This window comes from Otolemur garnettii, unplaced genomic scaffold (genome assembly GCF_000181295.1).
Source record: "Otolemur garnettii isolate 467f Iridium unplaced genomic scaffold, OtoGar3 scaffold00216, whole genome shotgun sequence".
Lineage (NCBI taxonomy): Eukaryota > Metazoa > Chordata > Mammalia > Primates > Galagidae > Otolemur > Otolemur garnettii.
In genome coordinates this window covers 1,770,633-1,791,101 of record NW_003852611.1, presented here as the reverse complement: position 1 = coordinate 1,791,101, position 20,469 = coordinate 1,770,633, and the positions used below count along the sequence as shown (strand labels likewise).

At 39.0% G+C, this 20,469-nt stretch overlaps 1 protein-coding gene and 1 pseudogene across 1 annotated transcript in view; both read left to right on the top strand.

Moving 5' to 3' along the window:
- IL1RAPL2 (interleukin 1 receptor accessory protein like 2) overlaps positions 1-20,469 on the top strand; it is a 1,213,983-nt gene that overhangs the window by 31,261 nt on the left and 1,162,253 nt on the right. The window lies entirely within an intron of this gene.
- LOC111722126 lies at positions 882-3,743 on the top strand (annotated as a pseudogene).

The following is a 20,469-nucleotide window of genomic DNA, read 5'->3' as shown; positions in this document are numbered from 1 at the left end:
TTTGCCTTAATAAGACCCTCTACTTTGAGAGTAGTTATCAGATTTAGGCTTTGTTCCTAGAGTGCAATAAAAGACTTAGTGAAATTTTAACAAGTTATCATTTGTTCACTGACGCTGGTGAAGGCAGCAGGCTTTAGTTCAAACAAAATGTTAGCATTGACAATAGGAAGAAAAACAAATTATAATTGATATACTAGTTACCCTTCCAAGCACTCTGTTAGTGTAAGTTGGATCTTTATCTTTGACACATTATCAGACTAGTTTTTAATATTTTATCACAAGGCTTTTGATAATATACTTTTGAAAATCATTTCTTGAATGAATGAACCTATTGTTTTTTATCTGGATGTAACATTCTCTAAACCATGACAGGAGCCCTAAATCATATTCCCTCTTCCCCCATCTAAATAGAATCCAAAGTGGTACCAGCAGCATTCAGGAAAAAGATACCAGCATGTAAGCTTCTTATGTGTGTTTTTTTCATGGAGCATCTACCAAGAGAGATGAGCTATGGTCTGCATCTTACCATAACCAGGGGTGGCAAAAGAATGCTGGGTTGTGGGTTGGGATATTTGTGTTCTAGGATGGCCTTTGCCACTGATCACATGTGTGACCTCCCACGGATCCTTTTTGGCCTCAGTTTTTTAACTCGTTTTCAAAAAGGTAGATGGTTCTAGATGACTACGTACTTCTCTTATAGTACTAATAGCCCATTGATTATGTACTCTAATTATAAATCTTATGAGATATGTTCATTCTCTCCATTTGTTCATGCTCTTTTCCTCTAATCCCACTGAGCGTCCTCAACATACAGGTGATGGAACACATTGACTTCTGTTTCTGGAAAACAGTCCCAGATCAGGAAATTGCCCATTATGCCAATGACTTTCAGCGGTACAGGACTCTACTATACCCCTTTACCAGGAAAGGTACACATACGCACACAGGGAAAGTAAGTATGGTCTACAAACTAGGAGGAAAATGGCTGAAATTATTCTGACCTTTGTAGAAAGCATCTTCCTTTCTTCTTTCTTTCTGCTTTATGAATTGAGTCTGGCTGATCTGCTTTCTTCCTTTTGACTTTGTAATTATTGTTCAGAAAATACAGATCATGCTAGTATTGGGCTAACATTAAATAGCCAAGGAGAAGATCTGCCCACCTCTCTGTTCCCTATCACCGACAAAAAGTTACAGAAACACAACAGAAACAAGCACTATAATAGACTTCTGTGCCCCCTAGCACATATACAAAATATACCATAGTGTATCAGATAGTTTCTGTATTTGTACTATAGCTGTAAGTCAACATTTCAGTACAAATATATTAATACCAGTGAATAAACTGTGCGAAATATCCACCAAGCAACACTGCAGCTTTCCCTCAAAGTGAAAACTTGCTGTCATAGATGATGAAATATCCTTTATGTATAAGGCAATTGTGTTGAATGTAGAAAAAGCAAGCAGACTTCCTAGGTTTCTTCCTTTTGTGGGCATGATTTTTTTTTTTAATGGGAAAAACTCCTATACAATGATGTTAGGTCATATTTCATTTCAATTTTAATTTACAGTTGTCGTTTTGCAAGGGGAAAACATTTTAATCAGTTTCTGCATGAAGGTCAGATAACACTGTGAACAAAAGTAATTTCTTTATGATAATATCAAAACAGAAGCATTGCTGCACTTAAATTACGAAGCATATTTCCCTTATCTGGAATGTGATAGTATGACAATAGAATCTGAGAATATATCTTATTTATGCTACTGGTAAACTCAAGAAATTCTCTTCCCTTCAAGGCCTGAAGTTCTGATATTGGCTAAGAATGGGACCAGATAATATGTCCTGGAGTATAAATTACTTTAAAGGAAGTATGAGAATTATTTTAGGTATTAGGGTTTTTTTTTTCTTTAGTAACTAAAGCAGCAATGACATTTTCTAACCTTTTGTAGTTTAGAGGATGTCATATGATTTTTAAAATGCCTGTGTGTGTGTGTGCATGTATGTGTGTTACTTGAGGTAATGCAATGGGGCAGAAATAACCGTAGTAAAAATGTCATGTTTGTCTGTTTTGGGAGAACAGAAAGACGTATTTACTGGATAAACCCAAACACACATATCCTAAACTGCTGCCTGTATATATCATCTTGTTTGCAGCCTCCCCCTACATAGTCCTTATCAGTTGCCTGTGAAGGGAAATTTGAGAGTATTGTCTCTCAGATCATGGAGAAATTCATGACATTTGCAAGTGGGACTATTGCCTGAGTACCTTTAGGAACATGGTGTAGGTTCAGGGGTCCTTAAACTTTTTAAACAGGGGGCCAGTTCACTGTCCCTCAGACTGTTGGAGGGCTGGACTGTGGGCCCTGGGACGAGTCAGCTGCTAAGTAGGACAGGTAGTGGTGGCAAAACCACCGGGTAGGCCGGATAAATGTCATAGGCGGGCTGCATGTGGCCGTAGTTTGAGGACGCCTGGCTAGGTGATCTATGGTGATAATTCAACACACATCTGCCAACACTCTCATGTTGTCCTATACCCTTTCTGGGCCAATGTTTTAAGAGATTCCACTAATTTAGGCAAGAGAAGAGTTAAAAGTAGCCTAGGACGTTACAGAAATTGTAGCATTTCTTAAGAATTTAACCCAAGAGACTTTTATTTCATCCCATTCTCAAAACTGTAACCACAAGGCATTTTCTCAGATCTTCAAATTCTTCTTCATATCTTTATGAAGCTATATGTGTTTCTAGAAGTAAGAAACAGTGCCAGTTCCATTTTGGAAGTCTTCTTAAGCATTGTGATTTTACTAGCGGGAATGCTGGGGAAAAATAGCATTTCATCTTTCATGAATGTTTCCAGGATTATATGGAGAGGAAGGGAGATTTGAAATGTTCTCTAGCCACTGAAACATACTGTGGCAATCAGGCAAATGCTATCTCCTGTGATAGTCTAAAAGTGATCCAGAGGCTTATTACAATTTCTGATGGAGTCTGTGAACCACATTGATCAGAAGAAAAAAATTATCTAATAATGTGGACAAGACTATTACCTGTCCTTAATACCTTGTTGATATCCCTAAAAAGCAGAATTACTATCTGTCAGCATATGTGGGGCTGTCGACATTGGGAAACTATAACAGTGATTGTATAATCACTGTATAATCAATTATGTATAATTGTATAATCAATTATATATATAATCTTTATAATATCAAGCTTCTGGGCTATTCTTTTCCAGCATCTCTTAATCTCCTTTGACCAAATGACAATTTAAAAAGGAATTGGTAGCACTCATGCATCTGATAGACTGTAGAAATATTTTAAAGTGTTTTTGAGATGTGCTACGGGCTGTGGTACTGCAACTGTCACCAAGCTTGAGCTGTGTTAGTACCTCCCCCAGGAGATGGCTGCAGTTGGGTAGCACTTTCTCCTTAGTAACCTTGTGCAACCAAAAGGCCATGATAAAAAATGCAGACATGTTAGAAGAGATGCAACAGGACTCCTTGGCTTGCGCTACTCAGGTATTAGAGAAATAACAGCATAGAAAGGACATTGTGGCCTATATGAAGGAGTTTGAGAAGAAGTACCTGGCATTGCATTGTGGGGAGGAACTTCGGTAGTTACGACACATTAAACTAAACACTTCATCTACTTCTAGCTGGGCCAAGTGGTCATTCTTCTGTACTATCTGGTTAAAAGCCTATACTGTTCCACACACCCAGTGACCCAACAAACAAGGACTCCAGCCTAACTTTCAAATACCAGAGACTGAAATTTTCAGCCTTGTGAAGGGAACACCTTGATCTTTGAACCTTTATTGTGTTTTATATAGAGTATTCTCTGTATTAGTTTGTTGTGGTTATAAAATAATTAAAAATGGCCTATATTTGTATTTTCTTATATGTGTGTGTGTGTATATATATATGTATTTTCTATTCCATAATTTTGTCTGTGTTGTTTTCTTTTCTTTTTTTTTTTTTGAGACAGAGCCTCAAGCTGTCCCCCTGGGTAGAGTGCCGTGGCATTACAGCTCACAGCAACCTCCAACTCCTGGGCTCAAGCGAGTCTCCTGCCTCCGCCTCCCAAGTAGCTGGGACCACAGGCGCCCACCACAACACCTGGCTATTTTTTGGTTGCAGCCATCATTGTTGTTTGGTGGGTCCGGGCTGGGGACTCGAACCCGCCACCTTGGGTGTATGTGGCTGGCGCCTCAGCCGGTTGAGCTATAGGCGCCGAGCCGTCTGTGTTGTTTTCTCTCAAAATCCATTCCCTTAAAAAATCTGTTGCAGATATGAAAAAAAAAAGTATCTTTCCTTTAAGGATCAAATATAATGATTTAAAAAAATTTGGGGGGGGGAGAATTCAGTACTTAGTGAAAGAGCACTTGAGTTCAACTCAGAAAACCTAGATTCCATCAATAAGAAGTTGAGTGATCTTGAGAAAATCATCCAGAAACATGAATCTCAATGTCTTTATCTGTAAAATTGAAAGACTAAAACTAGGTGAGCCATTGTGATAACTTCCTAATTGATTTATCTGTTTCTGAACTCAGCCCCATCCCCTATGCTGCGTCCCTGTTGTCAAAAATAATCTCCAAATGTGACTATTTAGTAGGTTTCAATAGCTGTTACAAAGTCTTCACCATACTTCTTTCCTTTGAAGCTTTATTTCCTACCACATTTCCATTTTCGGCTCCAGCTATACCAAATGATTTGAAATTTTCTGAGCACACAGTGTGCTGCTTTACCTTTTCATACATCTGCATGTGTATCGTTCCCTGTGTAGACCATCTGTCTCTTCAGCAGAGTCCCCCACCTTGATATTCCTGATAAGTTTCCATTAATCTTTCAAATCCCAGCTCATGTTGGTGCCCCCTAGTGAAGTCTTTTCTGTCTACCACTGACACCACTGCCTCCATACCTCTGTGATTTATTTGAGACACAGTCTCACTATGTTGCCCTCTGTAGAGTGCCGTGGCATCACAGCAACCTCAAACTCCTGGGCTTAAGTGGTTCTCTTCCTTCAGCCTCGTAAGTAGCTGGGACTACAGGCCCCTGCTGCAACGCCTGGCTATTTTTGTTGTTGTTGTTATTGTCATTGTTGTTTAGCAGTCCCAGGCAGGGTTCCGTGCATGTGACCAGCACCCTAACCACTGAGCTGCAGTCACAGAGCCTATTATTGTATTTATCCTAAAATGTTATAACATACTTGTTTATCTGTCTCCTCTTTGATTTTGATATTCCTTTTAATTTAACATTTTTAATTTTTATGAGTTCATAATGGTTGTGTATGTTTATAGGGTACATGTGATGTTTTGATACAGGCATATGATGTGAATTAATCAAATCAGAGTAATTGGGATCTCAATCCCCGCAGGTACGTATCATTTCTTTGTGTTAGCGTTACTGAAATTTCTTCTTTAGTAGGTCCTTGGTCTCAGGGATTTGAAGAATGAATCCATGGTCCACAGATCAGTGGTAAGATAGGATTTATTTTACAGAAACGAATACAGCAAAAAAGCACCACAGCTCCTAGCAGAGGGGAAAACCCAAGTCAGAAAAAAATCTCTCCCTGGGTCTTTTGTCTAGGGGGGGTATATATATATATCCCAACAAATGAATGGATATAATTCATTCCTGTTCCTAGGCCTAGGAAACTTACATGAAATTGACCAGGCTTGAGAAGTGGGGGGTTCCCTATTCAGTGCAAGAGGAGGAAGACAGAGACAAGGCGGAGATACCACAGTGCTTCCTAAGCTAGCAACCTGGAGGTGTTCCCCCAGCAGATGTCCAGCCCCTTTAGCCACTGGAGCCTCCTTCGGCCCCCTCTGCATCCCGTCCAACCTGTAGGCTCCTCTGACTGCTACTGCAGCACTAATACCCCTATGGTGGAAAGGCCAGTTCCTCCCCTCAGGTAGGGCCCACTGGTTGGGGCGCTACCCGCCCTGTATCATTAGGAAGGTTCCAATTCTACCCTTTCAGGTACAGTATATCCCAACTTATTAATTATAGTCACTTCATTATGGCATAAAATATTGTTCTATCTAAATATATTTTTGCACCCATTGACCATCCCTACTTTATACCTCCTTCCCACTAGGCCTTTCCTAGCCTCTGGTAAACATCACTCTACTGTCTGTATCCATGAGATAATTTGCTTTTAATGTAGCTCCTACATATGAGTGAGAATGTGCAAGACTTGTCTTTCTGTGCTTGGCTTATTTCACTTAACATAGTGTTCTCCAGTTTCATCCATATTGTAAATGGCAAGATTTCATTCCTTTTTATGGCTATTTGATATTCCATTGTGTATATGTAGCACATTTTCTTCATCTGTTGATGACACTTAGATTGATTCCAAATCTTGGCTATTGTGAATAGTGCTGCAATAAACATGGGGGTGCAGATATCTTTTCAGTATACTTAATTCTCTTCCTTTGGACATAGACCCACGAGTGGGATTGCTGGATTAAATGGTAGCTCTGTTTTTAGGTTTTTCTCTTTTTTGTCCTTTGGAGGAACCTCCATACTGCTCCATAATTTTTGCATTTATTTATATTCCCATCAATAGTGTACAAGGATCCCCCTTTCTCCACATCCTCATTAGCATTCATCATTGCCTACATTTTTGATAAAAGCCATTTTAACTGGGGTGAGATGATATCTCACTATAGTTTTGATTTGCAGATCTCTGATAACTAATGATATTGAGCATTTTCTTTTACATACCTGTTGGCTATTGTATATCTTTTTTTAAAAAAATGACTATTCAAAAAAATTAAAAACCATCCCTGCATTGTCTGGATTTTTTTTTTTTTATTGAGACAGAGTCTAACTTTGTCGTTCTCTGTAGAGTGCTCTAGCATCATAGCTCAGAGCAACCTCAAACTCTTGGACTGAAGCATTCTCTTGCCTCAGCCTCTGAAGTAGCTAGGACTACAGGTGCCTGCCACAATGCCAGGCTATTTTTAGAGATGGGAGGCATGTCTCACTCTTACTCAGGCTGATCTCAAACTCCTAAGCTCAAGCAGTCTACCTGCCTCGGCCTCCTGGAGTGCTAGGATTACAGGCGCAAGCCATTATGCTTGCACATTTTCCGGCTTTTAATTCATTGGTTGGGCTGTTTTGCCTCTGAGAGTACTTAGATAGGCTGCCTGTACGCTGTTGTTATTGTCCCCTCCTCTTGTACCGTGACTTTTCCAGAGGGTGACAATAGGGAAAAGTTCAAATTTTTTTACTATTTTGTGGTTTTGAAGGAGGAACATTTTCCAGGATGGGGAGAGACATTCCAGAATGAGGAACCAGGGTGTGTAGTAATGACAGAGACAGGAACAGGCTGGTATTTGAATAGGAAGTTCAAAGTAGGCTGGGCAAGGTGGCTAACACTTGTAATCCTAGCACTCTGGGGGGCTGAGGAGAGTGGATTGCCTGAGCTCACAGGTTCAAGACCAACCTGAGTCAGAGCAAGACCTCTTGAAAAATAGCCGAGCACTGTGGTGGGTGCCTGTAGTCCCAGCTACTTGGGAGGCTAAGGCAAGAGAATTGCTTAAGCCTAAGAGTTTGAAGTTGCTGTGAACTATGATGTTACAGCACTCTAGTGAGGGTGACAAAGTGAGACTCTGTCTCAAAAAAAAAAAAAGTTCATAGTAGTTAAGACCTAAGGTGGGTGAGTGGGAGAGATAGAAGATGAGAGAAATATGTTGGCCTAAGTCCATAAAGGGTCTTCCAACCACAGGGACAAGTTTGGATTTCAGGATGGAGTTAGCAGGAAGCCAGAGGAAAAGTTGATGCTGAAAAGAAAGACAGTAAAGTATATTTCTTATAAAAATTAGTCTGCTGACAAAATGGGAGATGAATTAGAGGCAGGCAGAGCACTTCTGAGGCTTTGGTAAGAACCCAATTGAGGAAAGTATGTTTCTCTGAAGTAAGGCAATGGTCATGAGACAGAGAAGAGGGAACAGATATGAGAGATGTTAATGGCTGATTTGGATATATGCCATGAAGAAGAAGAGTTGGGGTGACTTTGAAGTTTCTAGCTTGGGGGCTCAGCAGAATGGAAGCACCATTAACAGAGGTACCAATCATGAGAGGCACAGCAGGTTTTGGAAGGAAGATTTTTTAGTTCAGTTTTGGATAACCTGAGTTTTAAGTGCCTATTGAACATCAAATGAGAGATGCATGGAGTTTCCATTTTAACCATTATTCACAGTAATCTTTTAAAGTAGGTAAATGATGTGAGATACTCTTTTTGTCTAGAAATTGACAGACTGTCTTTGTGAAAATTAGAGAATAGATTTCAGAAATATGTAGGACTGGGCATTATATTGCCTTTTTATTCTACTTTTGATGAAATGTTAGCCAATGGCTGTCCTCTAGAGAGTTACAGTTGCATATATAATTAATTCTTCTGGATTAATTTTTTTTGTTTCTCCATATAATTGTGGTAATGGATTCTGGCGATGTAGAATATTAGTAGGCTTGTCTTCCTAAATCTAAGGTTTAGACATTTTTGGTGTTCAATTGCCTTTCTACTACTACTGGAAGACACAGGCTGTTGGTGAGAGCAAGAAGCTGCAGAAGTGTTTGTGCAGTCATTTTTTTTTTTTTTTTACAACGCCTCTGTGGCCTGCAAATTACTTTTCAGCAACTGGTATGTACACAGGCAACTGGCTAGCTGTAGCCAACTTCATATTCTTACCCTTTCAGGTTTGGGGGCCTGGGAAAAGGGGAAGGTTTCACTGTGAAAGTGAGATGTTGAAATTCAGAATTGGCTTTGAACAAATTTGTGAGAGAAGTGATGTTTCACTTTGGTGTTCCCTTCTCCTCTGCCTGGCTGTTCTGAATCCTTATACTTGAGGCCTTTGTGTTTCCTAGTTGGGTCACGGACCACATTTCAGCAACTTGTCTTGACTTGCTGTCTCTAATAGGCTTCAAGGCATTGTTCCTATGACCTTTTTACTTTTCCAATAAAACTTTTTGTTCCTGCATTTGATAAACTACTCTATGTGTGTGTCTTTGCTGACGGTTTAAATTGTGCTATAACTTTAAATTTCACAACTACACTGTAAGAGGAGTCCTGGGCAGTTCTTTTTACCTAAAGAAGTTACTCTAATGGTGGGACAGCAGCAGATACCCATGGTAGTGGGAGCTCAGAGGTCTTTCCTAATAATTCTTAAATAGTATCAATAGCATACACAAGTAAAAGAAAATACAGAAGAATATGTATTCGTTTATAAAGCCCAAGAGAGTAGTAAGTAAAAAAAAAAAAAAAAAGTCAAGTGGAATTCATTTGTAAGCAGCTTGACCGAAGGAGAACAGATGAGTTATTTTCGAGAGATGGGATGGAGTAATGGAGTGAGGAGAAGTTGCACAAATTTTAGTTGAAATGACTTTAAGGGCAGGGACCATGCTTTTATCTTTGGCCTCTACAGGGCCAGGAAGAATGGCTAATATATAGTGTGTAGTAATGGTTAGTTAAAATGAAAAACAAATCTATGGAGGGGAATTACTGATTTTTTTAAAAGAAAACTTCTGTATGTTTATTTTTACCATGACAAATACCCTAAACCCTGATAGAATTAAAAAAGAACGTTTCCATGGATTTGGCATATATATTTACACACACATGCATGTTATATATACTGTCACTTAAAGAAGTTAAGATACCCAATAAATTAGGCAAAAATGAAAACCCATTTATTCCTCAATGAACTCTATATTGAAGACAGTTCTATGACTCATAACAAGTATGCTGAAGAGGGGGGTCTTCAAAGTTGTCCACTCCTGTGTGAGATGTGAAAGTTTGTATATGTTTGTTTGGCCTTTTAAATGTTGACAAGTTTCAGGTGTATTTTCAAAGAAATGCTTTGATCAGAAGTCCATTAGAATGGCTTCTGGGAAGGAAGACTGATGTTAAGAAATAAGAGAGTATAAATAATGCAAGCAAAACTCTTTAGGTAGCCCAGAGTGGTGGCTCACACCTATCATCCTAGCACTCTGGGAGGCTGAAGTGGGAGGATTCCTTGAGTTCAGGAGTTGAGATTAGTCTGAGCAAAGCAAGACTTCATCTCTCCTAAAAATAGAAAATTTATCTTGGCATTTTCCCAGGGGCCTATTGTCCCAGCTACTTGGGAGGCTGAGGCAGGAGGATGGTTTGACCCCGGAGTTGGAGGTCACTGTGACAGAGTGAAACACAAACAAACAAAAATGAAGAAAAACCTTTTGGTGATATGCAGGAAAAGCTGATTGGGGCAAGATGATAGAAATCCTCAGTAAAATTAAAAGACATAGGAAAGTGGAGAATTGTATCAAAGGTAGTACAACGTAAATCATTATCTACATGGCTAAATAAAAGACAAAAAGAATTAGTATTACTAGTTCATACTTTATATAGAAAACAGTAGTCTCTTAGAGGCAACTCTGACATGAAAGCTAACAACAGAAAACTGCCATTGAGAGTCTGGACTTTGTTTTAATGACTACCTCATAATACGTAGCTACAAAGCTCTCCAGAGTATTAGTAAGTCAAATTTTATGCCATGAAGATAGAAAGAAGGAAGCATGTTCACTATACCTATTCAAAAGCAGGAATAGTAGTAAAATTCTAATTTCAGAATTTCACGTAACTTAGACTTTATATATGAAATGCAAACTGCAGATGGGTTATCTATATTACTATTCAAGAAAGATTATTGAAGGTTTGGAATGTCCAAGCATGATATTACCAATAGACATATTTACTGAACCACTTGCTGTATATATATGTGTATATATAATACTGGATTAGATGCTATGGCAAAGAAGATACAAAAATAAGCAAAGGCAGACATTGAAGAAATATTTACAAGCATGCTGACTGCTACTTTGGACAGATATAGAATGTAATAGAAATGTTAATGGAGGGATATTGTCAAATCTGCAAATCGGGGAAAACACTCTAGAAGAAATGTCTTAAGTGAGATTTGAAAGATAAAAAAGTTAGCCAGGTGAAGAAGTATTAACTTTCTAGGTTAATAGTGGGGCCCTGGAGATAAGAGAGAAAGAACCTGGCATATTTTAGGCCCCAGTGTGGCTGAGACATACAAAACCATGACTGGTTTGGCTGGAAGTGAGATTGAAGAGTAAGGCAGGAGTCACTGTGAGAGGCATTATAGGCCATATTATTGATTTTGTATTCTGTATTCTGAAGATGATGGGAAACCATGAAAGGTTTTAAGAGCATGAAAAGTCTAATAAGAACTGCATTGCATTAAAAGAAATGGTATACTCTTGGGTGAGGTTATCTTGGAAGACAGTAATAGGTAGTTGATTATTTTTTGCTAGTTTAGTAGTGATACTATTTATTACACTGCTTATCAGACCTTGATGTGGAGTAATCCATTTGTGTTCTGTGGAACTTGAAACCAGCTGGTGATTGTCAAATGACAAGCACTTTAAGAGATTCTGACTGGCTTAACTGTATCGTCCCGTTTTATTTCTTTTTTCATTTATTTTTGGGGATTGTTGGGGATTCATTGAGGGTACAAAGAACCAGGTTACATTGATTGCATTTGTTAGGTAAAGTCCCTCTTATAATTGTGTCCCACCCCCAATAGTTGTGTCACACTCCATGACCCCAATTTCCTCTCCTTCCCTCTCTCTGCTCCCCCTTCCCCCAGCCCACCCACCCATTGCGCCATGTACTAGGTTATTAATTGTCCTCATATCAGAATTGAGTACATGGGATACTTGCTTCTCCATTCTTGTGATGCTTTACTAAGAATAATGTGTTCCATGGGTGGCATCTGTGGCTCAAAGGAGTAGGGTGCCGGCCCCATATACCAGAGACGGTGGGTTCAAACCCAGCCCCGGCCAAAAACTGCAAAAAAAAAAAAAAAAAAAAGAATAATGTGTTCCGCTTTTTTTTTTCTTTTTTCTTTTTTTGAGGCAAAGCCTCAAGCTGTTGCCCTGGGTAGAGGGCAGTGACCTCACAGCTCACAGCAACCTCCAACTCCTGGGCTCAAGTGATTCTCTTGCCTCAGCCTCCCAAGTAGCTGGGACTACAGGCGCCTGCCACAATGCCCAGCTATTTATTGGTTGTAGTTGTCGTTGTTTGGCAGGCCTAGGCTGGATTCGAACCCACCAGCTCTGGTGTATGTGGCTGGCGCCTTAGCCACTTGAGCTACAGGCACCAAACCAATGTGTTCCACTTTCATCCAGGTTAAAGTTTCATCCGAGTTGTAAAGTCTCTATCTTTTTTATATCATCCCATTTTTTTTTTTTTTGCAGTTTTTGGCCATGGCTGGGTTTGAACCCGCCACGTCCGGTATATGGGGTCAGTGCCCTACTCCTTTGAGCCACAGGCACCGCCGTATATCATCTCATTTTAATAAATGCATAAATATAAGGAGATGCTTATAATAATTTGGAATGGGTTAGCCTATTAAGAGAAAAATTAAAAATTTGTTTCCCTCAAATTGGGAAGCAGGAGGGAAGGGAAGAGAAAAAAGCTAGAGATATATAACCCAGTAGCAAGATGAACAGTACTCAGTAGCTTTGCCATATGTTGTCAATGGATGGAGTGTGATTCAGGAGATTTGGATTCAGTTATAATATTTTACATTTGACTTACCATTTTAACTTGCTCAGAGAATCACTTAAATTAGTCATGCCTTAGTTACTCTCTTGTAAAGACACTCTGGCCCAGAACCAACTATTATACAGGTTCACTTAATGAAATCATGTCCTTTAGATCATCTTGAGCTCCAAAGAGAGGTATCTCATGCGAGAAGTTTTGATTACAATTGTTATCTTCTGCTTGTTTGCACCTCAGTTCCTTAGAAAAGAAACACATTTTGAAGAAATTCCTTTAATAGGGCCTTGGCAACATAGGCAGGCTGCCTTGTAATATTCACACTTCTCTAATTACAGTATTGAGTATGTGTTTTTGATGGGTTTCTTATGGCAGGTGTATTGACTTTCTTCTCCCTCCTGGTGTTGGTGTAATATTTTTACAGAACGGCGGAGGGTACTGTGAATAGATCCTGATGGTAAGGTGTGAACAGGAAGAAAGATGTTTGCTTCAGTTTTGGCTCATAGTCTAGGGAAGTTGCCTAGAATGTGGTGGTAAAAGACTGTCGTATAGCAAATCCTGCCTACCTTTCCTGTTTTTTTCTCCAAGTTAAAATAACTAATGCTGTTTTGCCCATTTAAGGTCAGTACCTTGTGCTTTTTATACCATATAGAGATGTGTTAAGTCATCAGCAGTTGATGGTGGCTCTGACTTATTATCAATAGTAGAGGGGTAGTATCTGAACTTTTCACTCACCTTATTCCCCTGAACACCGTAATACCTCTGGGGGATAGTGGCCAAGGTGAGGCTTTTTTGTCCATGGCTCTCATTGGTCTACATGGGGTCCATCTAACTGCCCTTTGACCTCAATACTATGCTCAACTTAGTTGAGTGACATTGCTTGGGGTGTACCAATGAATTTCACAGAGCAGAACTCACAAAACTGTACTCTGTATAGTAATAGACAAATATATGGCTGAAGAATATGCAGATGTCTTTCACTGAAATGAGAAAATAAATTTTATGACTTTTTTTGGCATCTCTTAAGGAAGAGGAATTTTGTATTCAGTTTCTACCCACAGTGTCTCATTGTTTTCTATTATGGTAGATTCTAAATAAGATGCTGATCACCAAATTATTTTTCATAATTTTTTGAGACATTTTTCTGTTTGAGTTTTACATTTTGTGTTTGTTTGTTTTAAGAATGTAACGTCTAGGCTGGGCACGGTGGCTCACACCTGTAATCCTAGCACACTCTGGGAGGCTGAGGCAAGTGGATTGCCTGGGTTCACGGGTTCGAGACTAGCCTGAACAAAAAGTGAGACCCTGTCTCTACTAAAAATAGAAAAACTGAGGCAAGAGGATCACTTGAGCCCGAGTTGGAAGTTGCTGGGTTGCTGTGAGCTATGATGCCATGGCACTCAACCCAGGGTGACAACTTGAGATTCTGTCTCCAAAAACAAAACAAAACAAAACAAAACACTATAGCTTAAAATAATTATTAATTGTATTTTACTTCTAAACAGTAAGGAAGGTATACTGTAATCTATTGGAAAACTGTATATTTTAGACTTTTCTAGGTTAAAGGAAACAATAGTAACTTGAGTTCTGGAGCTCTGGACATTTGGCTTCATAGTTTGTCATCCAGGCCATTTGCCAAGGCTGCTTGGTAGAAGTCATCCCATTTTAAATATATATATATTCCAAAGGATATTCCTGCTTATGGAGTAGTCCCAAACACACACTGCTAGGCTTGTAAAACAGGGCTGAGGGCAGTAGCATACTGGAACCAGCTTGTTCTGGCTAGTAAGAGCTGATTGTGTATATTTCTTTCAGTGCTGTATTGAATGATATAATGCTGATATATTGAAATAGGCCCTGATGGGAGTATTTACACCACAGAAATAGGCAAAGGCTACCAATCAGAGCTTCCTCTCCCTTTGGAGTTAGTTTTTGAACACTTAAGGGCATCACACTGGCTGGAGTCTGTTAATCCCAGCCGTTAAGGCCTATCCCAGAGTAGACTTGACATACTCCTTTCCATTATTGGAATTGAGACTGACCTAGAACTTCCAAGGTATTTGGGAGATGAATCTAAAGGAATATGCCCACTCAAATTCATAGTTTTGAAACTGGGTGAGAAAAAGCTAAGTCATTTGAAGGATGAAGGGCTGGGATGGGGCTGAATTACCATTCAGTTTATTGCTATCACAGCAATATTGTCTAACAGGCTGATTCCAGGTGCTAGCCATTTACCATAAATAAGAAATATGGAATCCTTTGTCACTGGAACAATTCACCAAACAAGTACCGTGCTGTCCATTCATGGCAAAGGAAGGAGATAAACAAAACAAAAGAAGTCTTCAACTTGAGTATACTCTGTAAGTGGTTCAGCTCCCTGGCAGGCACTAATGTATTTCATGTGTATCCATCTAATCCCTGCAGATTCTCAAGGCTTAATGATTGTCAAAACACTGTGTAAATAGTCAGTGATATTGAAGATGGCAATTTACATAAACTGTATTTTTTTCTTTCTTTTCTTGACAAAAAAAAAAAAAGACTTCCTGTGGGTTGTTTTTCTTTTCTTTCTTTTTTTTTTCTTCTTTTGGGAGAATGCCTCAGACACCTGGGTTTTAGTGCTTTCATTTTTAGAATGCATTCATCCTACTTGGCAGTTAATATTTTTGACTTTCAGAACACTTTTGGAATACTTCTTAACTTTAAAACTTTTTTACTGTTAAAAATATTTACAACACATGTCATGGATACAGGGATACTTTCATTACACATCATTAAAAAAAATCTAAACACCTGATTGGGCTATTGGACAAAAGGTATATATAGAAAAATGGAAATGTAAGTAGTCAATACATATATAAAAAGATGATCTATCTAAATCATAATTGAAAATGTAAAAGCAAATGAAAACAATATGTTTATGTTGGTTGAGAATGTAAACTAAATAAGTATTCTCATATGCTATTGGTAGGAGGATAAATTGGTATTAGGTTTATTGGAGAAAAGTGGGCAGTGTATTTCCAAATGTAAACTCCATTTAGCTTTGGACCTACTGTTAATTACTTCTGAGAATTTATTGTACAGAAATTTTCACATATGAATATGATACACACATACACGAGGCTATTTATTACAACATTCTTTTAATAGCACAAAAACTGGGAATTATTCAACATTAGGGATGATTTAATTAGTTAATTATAGAAAAACCAGAAAGTATGTACTTTGTAACCATACAAAGTATGAGGTAGATGTATTTGCACTGGCTTAAGGAGATATTCATGACACATAGCTAGAATTAGGTAAAAAAAGTATTGTCCAATAGTATGTCTTGTATGAGTTTATTTTTGTTTAAAAATTACATATCACAAAAAAAATTACATATCGCTCTTCAATATAGATAGTTTTTTTTCTATAGTCTTCTTTTGTGGTCCTAGGTAGATTGCCATGGTGTCATAGCTCACAGCAACCTCAAATTCCTGGGTGTAAGTGGGCGTAAGCGGGCATAAGCAATCCTTCTGGCTCAGCGTCATGAGTAGCTAGGACTATAGTCACCTGCCACAACTTCCTGCTATTTTTTAGAGATGGGTCTCACACATGCTCAGGCTGGTCTCAAACTCTTTTCTTTTTTTTTTTTTAACCCTTTTTTACTACTTTTTTTTTTTGAGATAGAGTCTCACTATGTCAACCTCTGTAGAGTGCTGTGGCATCACAACCACAGCTCATAGTAACCTCAAACTCTTGGGCTTTAAATGATTCTCTTGCTTTAGCCTCCCAAGTAGCTGGGACTACATGCACTCACCACAATGCCTGGCTATTTTTTGTTGCAGTTGTCATTGTTGCTTAGCTGGCCCAGGCTGGGTTCAAACCTGCCGGCTTTGGTGTATGTGGCTGGTGCTGTAACCACTGTGCTACAGGCGCCTAGCCTGATCTCAAACTCTTGAGCTCAGTGATCCACCCACTTCAGCCTCCCAGAGTGCTAGGATTACAAGCATGAGCCACCCTGCCCTGTCCTTATTTTTATTTTTTTGAGATAGAGTCTCACCTTGTTGCCTGGGGCTAGAGCACTATGACGCCATAGCTCACAGCAACCTCAAACTCTTGGGCTCAAGTGATGCTCTTTCCTCAGCATCCCAAGTAGCTGGGACTGCAGGTGCCTGCCACAGTACCCAGGTGTTTTTAGAAACGGGAATCTTAGCTCTGGCTCAGACTGGTCTTGAACTCATGAGCTTAGGCAATCCACCTGACTTGGCATCCCAGGGTGCTAGGATTACAGGTGTGAGCCATTGCACCCAGCCAGTTGTCTACTTTTTATACTAGTCTATAAGCTTATGCCCTTCTACCTATGTATTTTGAATGTCTCTCTCTACCTCTTCCCAAGTGCTGTATAGCATTCCACCCCAAGGATGAGCCATCCTTTCTCCATGCACATATTCATCTATTCACTTACTTATCCATCAAATTATTTTTTGTTTGCTTATTTAAAGGATTTCTTTTTCCAATTACAGAATCAGTGCTTACCATTGGCCAAAACAAAACAAAAAACCCAGCAAATGTAGTAATACAAGGATACAGTTAGAGAAAGGTACAAAAGAAAAAAAAATACAGCTTAGATTTGTTATTGCCAAATTCTTGAACAGTTTCTCTTTTTTTTGAGACAGAGCCTCAAGCTGTCCCCCGGGGTAGAGTGCTGTGGCATCACAGCTCACGGCAACCTCCAACTCCTGGGCTCAAGTGAGTCTCCTGCCTCCGCCTCCCAAGTATCTGGGACCACAGGTGCCCGCCACAATGCCTGGCTATTTTTTGGTTGCAGCCATCATCGTTTGGTGGGCCGGGCTGGATTTGAACCCGCCACCTTAGGTGTATGTGGCTGGCGCCTTAGCCACTTGAGCCACAGGCGCCGAGCCTGAACAATTTCTCTTGTGGTTACTTTTATGCCATTAAATAATACGCTTATGATTACATCATTTATTATTTATATCAATATTATTACATTATATGATAATATTAATATGTTTAAATCACCTTTATTATCTCTTTTCTTCTCCTTTCTTTGTCTATCTATGCCAGGCTTAGAAGAAACCCATATAAGGACATTTCACTCTGGCTTAGTTCATATTGTGGGACATATGACCAGGATGAGAAGATTTTTATGTAGAGTACATTTGTACAGGGTACTCAGCCTTAAAGAGAAAAGGAAAAACTAGAGAGGAAAGGAGGACCAATCGGAATAGTGGATCTTTCTCTATACCAGTCCCTGAAACCTGAGAAGGGTAGGGCTAAGTTGTAGTTTGTTGTTTTAGCTTTGGCTAAAATTCTCACACTGAGTTCTCAGATCTCTTAATGGCATGATAAAGTGGAGGAAAACATGGTTTTTAACTTCAAAAGACTTGATTTAGAATCCCAATTCCATCATTTTCTAGCTATACGATCTTGGGGCAATGTGTTTAACTCCTTTGGCCCCCAGTAATCTGATTCTATCACAAACAAAAAAATATTAAATAAACAGATAAGAAAGTTTACAAAATGTGGATTGCTTGTTCTCCTTCCAATTAGCTGCTTGTTACAGTGAAAATGACTTAGATCACTAAGCCTCAGTTTCTTCATATTTCACATAGGGTAGTAAGATTGAACTATTAAAATATTACAAAGCATCAATTTGCTTGAGTATGGAAAAGGGAAGTTATAAAGATTAATGAGATTAGAAAAGTTTTTTGGCATAGTGGTGAACTTAGAAGATTCCCTTTTAGCTATTACTACTCAATTCTTGTTCAAAATAGTTTAAAAATTACAACATAGAGAAAATGGAAGCATAAGACTATTTGATATGGTCAAATGTCTCAATGAATACTCAAACAAAAACAAAAACTTGGCCTCCAGAAACTGAAATCATCCAGTGTTAGAAAAATTGTAGAATGAGCTACTAAACTATTGAAAAGGCATGTGCTTCCTCAAACCTTCAACTCTCTCCTTCTCTGCAGGTAAACTTCACAGGTATTTCACAGACAATGTAGAAGCCACAAGATTGCAACTTCCCACCACAAGCTCTACATGCTTGTCTACACCTTCGTCTATCATTTCTGCCTTTTTTTTTTTTCATTTCTCATTGAAAGTGAGACAGTCCTCTCTTTGTATGGCAACTTCTTCCACTTGAACTCCAGAAACTTTTCCTTATCCATGTATTTTTTTTAAGTGTTCTTGTGTTTTCTTTTTCTTTGGCCATTTCTCTATTTCTGAGTTTTTTTCCTCATTATTCAGAACTTGTTCAAATCTCTCTCATTATCTAGAACTTGTTCAAATCTCTCACATTATTTAGAACTTGTTCAAATCTCTCACATTATTTAGAACTTGTTCAAATCTCCCTTTTTCAGTAATGAACACAAAATCTGGCATGACTCCCTCAAATCCATAACCTCAGTCTACTCATGAGAAAAACGTTAATTAAAAAAGTCTCTGACCTGCACAGCTGAGGACACAGCAAGTAAAACAAAATGACAACCTTCAGAGAGGGTTGATAACTAGAATCTACAGAGAGCTCAAATTAATCAACAGAAAAAGAGCAAACAATCCCGTCTACCACTGAGCAGGGGATATCAATAGAACCCTCTCTGATAAAAACAAAGAGCTACCAAACATTTGAAAAAATTCTCATTGTCCCTGATTTGTCAAAGAAATGCAAATCAGAACCACCTTGAAATAAGACCTAACTGCAGTGAGAATAGCCCACATCACAAAATCTTAAAGCTGCAGATGCTGACCTGGATGTGGAAAGAAGGGAAAACTTTCACAATGTTATTGGTGGGACTGTAAACTAATAAAACCTTTTTGTAAGGAAGTATGGAGAATCCTCAAAGAACTCAAATTAGTCATCCTATTTGATCCTGCAGTCCCATTACTAGGAATCTACCCAGAAGAAAAAAATCATTTTGTCATAAGGACATTTGCACTGTTTATCACAGCTCAATTTACAATCGCCAAAATATGGAAACCTAAATGCCCACCAACCCTGGAATGGATTAACAAGCTTCCATGGTATATGTATACTATGGATACTATTCAGCCATTAAAAAAGATAGAGTCTGAGTGGTGCCTGTGGCTCAAAGGAGTAAGGCGCCGGCCCCATATGCCAGAGGTGGCGGGTTCAAACCCAGCCCCGGCCAAAAACTGCAAAAAATAAAAAGATAAGAGTTTATATCTTTTGTATGACTCTGGATAGAGGTGGAACACATTCTTGTGGTTATATATATATACCACAATATTGGAGAAGCAAGAACCCAATTCTAATATCTAATTCTAATCAATTCTAATATCAAGCCACTTGACAATCTATTACATAAGAGAAAAACTTAATGTGAGGGTTGGGGAGAGGGAGAGGGGAAGGGGGGATGGCGGTGTTCCCAGTTATTGGGCACAATGTTAGGGTAGATGGCACACCTCTTGGGGTTGGGGCGCAATTATAAGAGGGACTTTACAAAACAAATGCAAACATTGTATACTGATTCTTTGTACCCTCAATTAACCTGAAACAATAAAAAAAAATTAACCCCATGCCACACACTTATCCTATCTCTGTATTTTCCATCAGAGTTGATCTTTGTGAGCATTGTCTCCACTCACTCACTTTGTCTACTCGCTAGCTCAGGTGTATAGGGCTGGTACCCTAGCTGTTGAGCTATAGGCGCCGAGCCTATTTTTTGTTTTTTTTTTTTGAGACAGAGTCTCACTATGTCACCCTGGGTAGAGTGCTGTGGCGTCACAGCTCACAGCAACCTCAAACTCTTGGGCCTAAGTGATTCTCTCACCTCAGCCTCCCAAGTAGCTGGGACTACAGGCACCTGCTACAACGCCCAGCTATTTTTAATTTTGCTGTAGTTGTTTTAGCTGGCCTGGGCTGAGTTTGAACCCACCAG